This window comes from Erithacus rubecula (assembly GCF_903797595.1).
Source record: "Erithacus rubecula genome assembly, chromosome: 6".
Classification (NCBI taxonomy): Eukaryota; Metazoa; Chordata; class Aves; order Passeriformes; family Muscicapidae; genus Erithacus; species Erithacus rubecula.
The window spans coordinates 54905998-54914386 of record NC_136688.1 but is presented as its reverse complement, the minus strand read 5'-3'; positions in this window follow the sequence as shown (position 1 = coordinate 54914386).

Here is an 8389-nt window from a genome sequence, read left to right as displayed (position 1 = left end):
AACCCCTGTTCTTGAATGGCAAACAAGGTGCAGCACAGCCCACAGATGGGCTGATGGTCCACTACTGGTCTACAACAAAATGGTACCAACCACAATGAAAGCCTGGAAGGTTGTAAAGCCATGAGAGTCATGGATTCCTCCTGGGCAGACCAGGATTTAGGGCTCCTGTTTTAAATAATTCCTCTGGGAGGCACAAGAGGAGAGAAAGTAGAGACCTTGTTTTATAATCCTCTCTCTGCAAGTCTCAGTCACAGTCTTTGTGAGGCTTTAGTCAAACTTAGGGGTAGGAGTAATCTCAGAGCTGTGTAAAAGCACTTAGGGCAGTAGACCTCTGAAGGATGGCTCTGTGCTCTAGATCTCTGCAGTTGGGGTTATAATCAGCCTTTTATCTCTGTGCTGGGCCATTTAGAACATTTACACTCTGCCAGCTCCTCCACCATATGCTTTGGCCAGGATATTTTTCTTGTTGGGTACCAAGGCTGTGCCTGCCCTGGTTCTGTGGGTCACATCACTCCTGTGTCCAGTTTTGTCCTGGCCCAGGCAGTGCTGGGTCAATGCTGATGCTGCCTCTTGGGGGTCTCTCTCCTTCAGACCCCTCCTGCAGCTTCTGTTTGACTCAAAGTGACCCTGAGTGTCGCTCCTGGGACCAGCCCAACCCAAGTCAACTTTGACAGAAATGTCACCTACTTCCTCCCATCCTCTTATTGAAAAACCATCCAGTTTGCCTCCTTGCCTAATGCTTTGACATTCTTGGACTGCTTTTCCCACTCATCTTGTGCTCCTCAGTGGTGTCTGTGCACCAGAACTCCAGGGCTGCCATATATAAAAATATTGGTTAGCTGGAGCAAGGCTGACCATGAGAGCAGTCAGATTTATTTATTTTCTCTGACTGTAACTTTTGCCTTCTGGGCAGGCAGTGGAACCTGCCATGTAAGCAGTTACCAGTTGAGCTCAAAAGCCAAAGTTCTGCAGTTGGAGTTATAAACAGCCTCTTATCTCTGTGCTGGACACAGACAGTGACCTATTTAACACATTTACCACTCTATCTTAAAATAGTTTCAAAAATTGCAAGTGCATGACGAAAAGCTGTGCAGAAACACTTCAAACAAATTTTTGTTCTACAGCTTTTTCTAAAATCAGTCTTTCCCCCCACTTCCCACCCCTCACCACCCTTCCTCCCCCCAAAAAATTGTCTTGGCTTGTCACTTGCCTGCATGGTTAGTGCCAGATGGAGCTCAATAGCAGGTACATAATATCCTGCTGTTTAAGGGTTTAAACCATTTTTAAAAAACAAAATAATTCTCTTCTTCCTTTTCTCACTTTTTAGAAGGGTCATGTCTATGAATAGGCAAAAGCTTGAATTGTGCTATGTTCTGCTAATCTGTGGTGTTTAAAAATGGCGTTGCCCTTTTCTGAGATTCTGTGGTTTTTAGCTCGAGTTTAATTTTTTCTTTGAAATAACAGAAGTGAAAGTCACAAGTATCCCTGAGAATTTTAGCTACTTTCTTGCTATTGTGGCTAAATCAGCAAAGTTGTAAATGTAGAGAATGACCAAAAATCATCCTGATATTGAAGGACAACCACCACAATCACCCTGCTCAGCAGGAATACAACTGCAAAGTACACTAGAAATTAATTTGGGAGAAAAAGATGAATAATAAATATCCTGTAATAACTTTTCTAATTCTAGGCATTTTTTTCATAGGTGACTGTATGTTAACTCAGCATTTACAGAGTGTCTGTGTTTGTTGCGGAGAGTGTGACAAGGAGTAAGATTTCAGGATACAAAGGAAGAATCTCCCAGCCTCTCATCCCTGAGGAAGCTACAAGTTATTCCTGGGCTGAGGAAGGCTGTAGGTCTTTGCATTATTTTTTACTAATGAAAACTTCAGGACAAGACCACCTTGTGGAAAACCAGAGCATGGCCCTTCCCTAAAGTGAGGAGCTGCCCTTAGGTGTGATAGGAGTGCCCAGAAGCTCAGCACCCTCCAGGTAAATTGTGCTTTGTGCTCAGGTTCCCCTGCTGCCTCTCCAAAGCAGAATATTTTTGTAATGACAGCTGACTCAAGGATGGGCTTCACCTCCATGCCTCTGCCTGAAAAGCTTTCCTTGCAGAGACAGCAGGCCAGTTTATTCCCCAGATTCAGTGATCAAAGGCATGATGCAAACACTCAGTGTTGCTGTGTGCTGCAGAGAAAGGCTGGAAGCAATTTGGGTCAGCTAAAGTTAGAAACCACCCTCACCTCACGAGACAGATGTGAGCTTTGAAGTCGGGGAGATGAGCAGCAAGACAATCTAGGAAAGACATTTCTGCCCAATTCAGTTTCTGATTTGTGGACTTGAGGCCTGTGCAGGGCTGGATGCCCTGGGTGTGCTGGAGTGAGGACAGTCTGCCCAGTGCTGTGCCCTGCCCTCAGCAGGCTGAGAAATAGTGTGAGGAAATCTAAAGCACTTGAGTGAGCAATGTTGCAGCTCATTTCTGGGAAACAGTCCTTCCCCACCTAAGGGGTTTGTGGGCAATTTAGGCTGAAAAGCAAAGGAAGAGCAAGGTCACTCAGATCCTTGTGTTTGCCTGCTGTATCTGATGTGAACTGTACAGCTCTAGATCTTCTATTGAATAATTTCAGTATTTTGTCTTGTGCCTTCTGGGGCTGGTGGGAGAATGTAGACCCAATATGACTGTTCTGTACAGCAAAAGAAATCCTGTTCACAGTCTAAGGGGTGTCCTATAGGAAGGCCTTTATCTCTGCCTTGCACTGCCTTGTTAATTATTTAGGGATTGACTTATCCCACTTATTTGGGGATAAGGGCAGATCTGTCTCCTGGGTGTTCTCCCCTTGCCTCCCTTAGCTCTGCAGACATGGATTCTGTGGTTAAAGAGTGCAGGTGGAGGCTTGATGAAATCTAAGCCCCCAGAAACTGGAAAGAGCAGCTTTGGTGAAGCCCCAGTTTTGTACCTATGTGTGCTCACTACCTCCTTCTCACTTTATTCCTGCCTGGGAGAAGGAGCCAGCTGGGTTCCTTTGTGCTGTTTTGATGAGTAACCCTATTAGTAGGGAAATCCCTGACATTTATTTCTGGCTTCCCAGACTTCTCCCTGCTGCAAACTCCTAAGGGATGAAGGATTGCCTCACAGGCTATAATCTGTGCCAGCTGTGAAGCAGGATCTGCTCTAGAGATGCTCTTTTACCTTTCCCAATATTCTTAACCTGCACTTACAAATTCCAGCCTAAGGGATTGCTGAAACAGGATCCTCCCCCTGCAAAGATTTTATGGTCCAGCTGGTGGACTGAAGCCAAGAACAGGCCATGAACCCATTCTGTTACAAATGAGCAAATGTTTTGATCCTGCTCCTGGTGTATCAGCCCAATTAAACTAGTCAGAAAGTTGAATTCCCTCAGAAATATTCTAATGAGAGCTCTGCAAGGGGTTTATACATGAGAAGATAACTCATGTAGAGGAGGTTTACTGCTCCAGGGCATCTCTCTGTGTCCTCTCCATGTCTGGGTGACACCAGGTGCCATATGGTGAGTTACCTTGGCCTTCAGAGGTAACTTTGCCTCCTTTCCTGCCACACTGTGCAGGCAGAAGGGAAACACTGATGCAGGTCATTGACTGAGAGGTGCATCACTCCCACCCACACAAAGAACTGCCCATAGTGATGCCCATGGGATCTGAGAGCAGGGTCATTTGGTGTTTTAGGAGCTGAAATACCAAAAATCACAAATGTGGATCTTGATAAGGAGATGAAGGAAAGAACAGCTGTCACTGTCTCTTATCCCCCTTTCTACTTGCTGGCATCCTGCAGCTCAAGATTTCCAAATAAAAATCCCTTCCTTTCCCCCATCAGGGACCAAACCAACATCTTTACATTATTTTCCTCCTTGGAAGTCACTAAGCTGTTTAGCTTTGAACATTCCCCAAAAGTGCTCCTTGAAACAACAATGTGAACCCTTCAGCACAAACATTTAGTGTTAAACTGAAAACCAGAAAGATTTGGGCAAGCTTAATACCAAAGAGTGCTGTAAATCAGGCCCATAATCTGAGCAGACCTGGCACATAATTAATCTTTGGGGAGTCTCCAGGTAGCAGCTTGCAGGTCGTTAGTAAACTCCCACAGGTCTCCCTGGGTTTGGGATTAAGCTCTGTGTGTGAATAATCATCCAATTAATCACCTCATGCAGGAGTTTGAGAGACCTTCAGTGCCTGCTCTTGGAAGAGGTGTGGGTTTAAGCACAGCTGTGCCACAGCATGCTAACAGGAGTCCAGAGAAATTCAGAGAGGAGGTAGTTTTCATCTCAGGTGGTGCAGGAGGGCTTGGAGTTCTCATTTATTACAGAGGCAAACACTTCTCAACCATGAAATGAACCCAGGCACGTTTTGCCTTGATTCCTGAAAATGATAAAACATTAGAGACTTTTTTGAGGTGATCTGATATTAAACTTTATGACAAAGGCTGTCCCAGGCTGCCTGCTGTCTCACAGACAGACATTCTCTATAACATTTTCAAATTATCTTTATCTGAGAACATTTTGCCAGAATTAATGTTGCCTTGTCAGGACCAGGTACTATGAGCTGAACATGTGCTTTAGCCTGAGTTTTGAGCATCTTGATAAAGAGAAGCAGCCTGTGGGAGGAGGGTGGAAAGGGCATGGGTGGGTTTTCTGTGGAATTTGGATCTGCCATCCAATGCTGTCCTCTTCAACTTGAGCTACATCTCCTCCAGGAGTGCTCCACCCTCACCCACCTGGGAGCTCTGTTCTCCACACCTTGGTGAGGACCTGGGCTCTGCAATGGCTAGAACCACTGCCATATGAAAAAAGTCAATTTTCTCCACATTTATAATGGAAAAGTCTCCATTAGCAATGTTCACCTGGAGCACAGTTTACCCTCTGGGTGTGCTGCATTCTGCACAGCACCCAGGGGAATCTGCGTCTTCTTGGTAAATGTTAAGGGAGAGCTGGAGTTAAAGCTGTGGAGACCTCCCTGCCTTGAATTTTTGACTGTTGTCACAAAAAACTGTTGGCATGCAATTCCTTAAATACAAGCTTTCCAGGCAAAGGGTCTAAATTACAATTATGAAACTCTTTGGAATTTTGAGACCTTTTGAAGCCTTAAAAAAGGGTCTTCTAAAATTGTTGCCTGGAAGAAAACTCAAGCACAGTCCCTGCTCTTTCACTCTGCTGCAGCTTGCTATAGCATTTTTAATGCCCTTTTCATATGATTTAAGTGAGAAAAAAATTAGCATTGATATGAGCAATAGAAGCAAATGTCTGTTTTAAAGGCACAATTCTCCCCAGCAAGGCCATGGATTTAATAGGCTTTTACTGTATTATCGACAGCACAATGCTGTGGCATTGAACCACAACTACAGGGAACAATCCAATTATTGTTCAATTGAGCCAAAGCAATTAGTTGGCTTAGGCCAGGGGATAATGCAATCAGCTGAATATGTTCAACAATCAGATTTGCAGAAAGCTGGAACTCACATTTTTTCCTTTTCCTTTTCCTTTTCCTTTTCCTTTTCCTTTTCCTTTTCCTTTTCCTTTTCTTTTTCCCCTTTCCTTTCCTTTCCTTTCCTTTCCTTTCCTTTCCTTTCCTTTCCTTTCCTTTCCTTTTCCTTCCTTTCCTTTCCTTTCCTTTCCTTTCCTTCCCTTCCCCTTCCCTTCCCTTCCCTTCCCTTCCCTTCCCTTCCCTTCCCTTCCCTTCCCTTCCCTTCCCTTCCTTCCCTTCCCTTCCCTTCCCTTCCCTTCCCTTCCCTTCCCTTCCCTTCCCTTCCCTTCCCTTCCCTCCCTTCCCTTCCCTCCCTTCCCTTCCCGTCCCTTCCCTTCCCTTCCCTTCCCTTCCCTTCCCTTCCCTTCCCTTCCCTTCCCTTCCCTTCCCTTCCCTTCCCTTCCCTTTTTTCTGAGATGCACAAGTTCATGGTCCTCTCTGTACTTCACCCTCCTACAGCACTGCAAAAAGTACATTCAAACTTGTCTTCAGACTCTGACACCTATTTTTTTCCCTATTTAAATATTTTAAAAAAAGAAAAGCAATTATGAAAGGTTATTGTTAGATCTAAGGATATAAGGACAAAAGCTGTTGTTTAAGTGGATGTGTAAATTTGGGATATTTGGGATCCTTGGGACTGGTTGAACAGAAAATTATTTGATCAAAACTTTTCTTATTAAGTGTATATATTTATCGTAAAGTGACTGACATTTTCTGGAAAGGTTTTTCTCAAAACTTTTTTTTTTTTTTTTTATGTGGCACTGCATTTTGGTAAATATGTGGACTGTGCTAAGGAAGAAATTAAAAGATTCAAGCTGCTGCACCATTATGTGAGTATCCTGTGTTCCACCCTGTAGTTTAAGGATCTTTTGAAGATGGAATTAACATAACCAAATCATTAAAGACTCAAATACTTTTGTCTCATGCTGAATGAGAAATTGGTACATTATGGGCCTGACTGCTGTTCTACAAGTGTTATACTCTCTTTAACTTCTTTTGGGATTGTTATTACCCAGACTAATGGTATATGGGATCCAAATGATCTTGTTTCTGGTTGAAAGAATTGGAAGAGTGTTCTCCATAACTGTACAGTGCTGCTTTTGCCAACAAAACCTGAATACAGAGTAACTCTTCCTATATAAGGATAATCTGCTTGAATATACTTTTTGTTCATCTGTATTATTATCCTGCAACGTGAAAAGTTGGTTTTGTTATGCAGAAAAACTGACAAAACACAATCTGAATAATTTGAATCTGGAGATCCTGATCTAACATGAGTGGTCTGCAGAAAACCTCCAGGGCTTTATTCCATTACACTGAGAAAAGCTAGAGGAGAACTCGATTTATCCAAAGGCTGGGGGTAATCTGGGTTTGAGCAGAACACAGAAGAGTTTGTAGTGTAATAGACATGATTCCTCTTCACTCAGCCAAAGGAAGGACAGTTCTGAAATCAATTTCTTCTGAACTCAGACCATCACTTAATAGGGAGACTATATTGTAGTAACCCAAAACTGCCTTGGCCTCTGTGCTGGGGTTGGAAACAAAGTGCTGGATTCCTCTGAATCAAGTAAAAATGTAGAAATAACTCACACATTGGGGTCTCTTGAAGGTTGGCATGAGTCTAGGTCATGGCATCTCTTTTGGAATTCTGCCTCTTGCCTGCATTTTTGTGTGAGATGTTGTCTGGAGCACACACTGGGCACTGCTGGTGGGATAGGCAGGAAGCCTTTTGTGCAACTCTTTCAAGTTAGCTCAGAAATCTACCAAAGAGCTTGTCTGGATAAAAGAGAATAGTTAGGGGATTTCCTGTCTAATTGAGGCACTGATGTGGAATGGAAGAGTTCAGGCTAAATTCCAATCTAACATAGTGCTGGATGTGAAAATACTCCTGTATTAATAACAAAACAATGGGATTTACAGACTCTCATTTGACTCAGGTGTTGATTAAAAAAGCCTAATAGGCCCTTATCTTGTGCCTTCACATCTCAATGGATTTATAAGGTGGGGGAGTGGAAAAGAGACCTCAAGGTGTTTTCCCCTGAACACCAGAGTGCAACATCAGCTGGTTGGATTATGGCATCTCTGCAGATGGATCTGGCTCTTGTGTGCTGTTGAAGGGGAGAAAGCATCATTATCCCTGGAAATTCTGAGTGAATGCTAAGTCTTTAAGTGTGAAAAAGGATTTTTCTTGCTTCTTAGTTTATCTTGAGGCTGTTTCTGAGTTCTGCCCATTTCCCTTCATGCATTCCAAAGAATTTGTCTCCGGAGTTGAAAGCAACTGTTGTAATGCTAAGTCAGAAATATTTGGGGAAGACATTAAAATACAATTCTAAAGGGTTTATGACATGCTGTGCCATTATCTACCACTGTATAAAAGTTGAATAAAAAATCAACCAAATGAGCTGCACTATTCATGTAAAGCTTGCTAACCTATGAATAATGTGATCAACCCAGATACAGCATTGTAAAGGTTTTATCAGGATCATTAGAGTATTTTTACCTGTATTTGCATGTCTTAAAAGGAGGAAGTAAAGGTACTAAGGTTGCAGAGTCAAACTTTCAGTGTGAAAGAACTTGCCTCTAGGTTCTGCTTTTTCCCCCTTCTCTTTCTCTTTTTTTTTTTTCCTTTTTCTTTTTTTTTTCTTTTTTTTTTTTTCTTTTTTTTCTTTTTTTTTTCTTTCTTTTTTTTCTTTTCTGGGTTTGATTACCTGTTTTATGAAATACTTCCTTTACCAAGAAAGCAAAGATCTGACATTACACTGAGTCCATATGTGCCTTCCTACATTGCATGGAGTTATCATACACAAACAACACCATAGAAGGAATTTGGATCTGCTCAAGTTCCCACCTGCCCAGACACCCCTCTCCTTTCCATTATGCTGTGTGTTTCTTACAG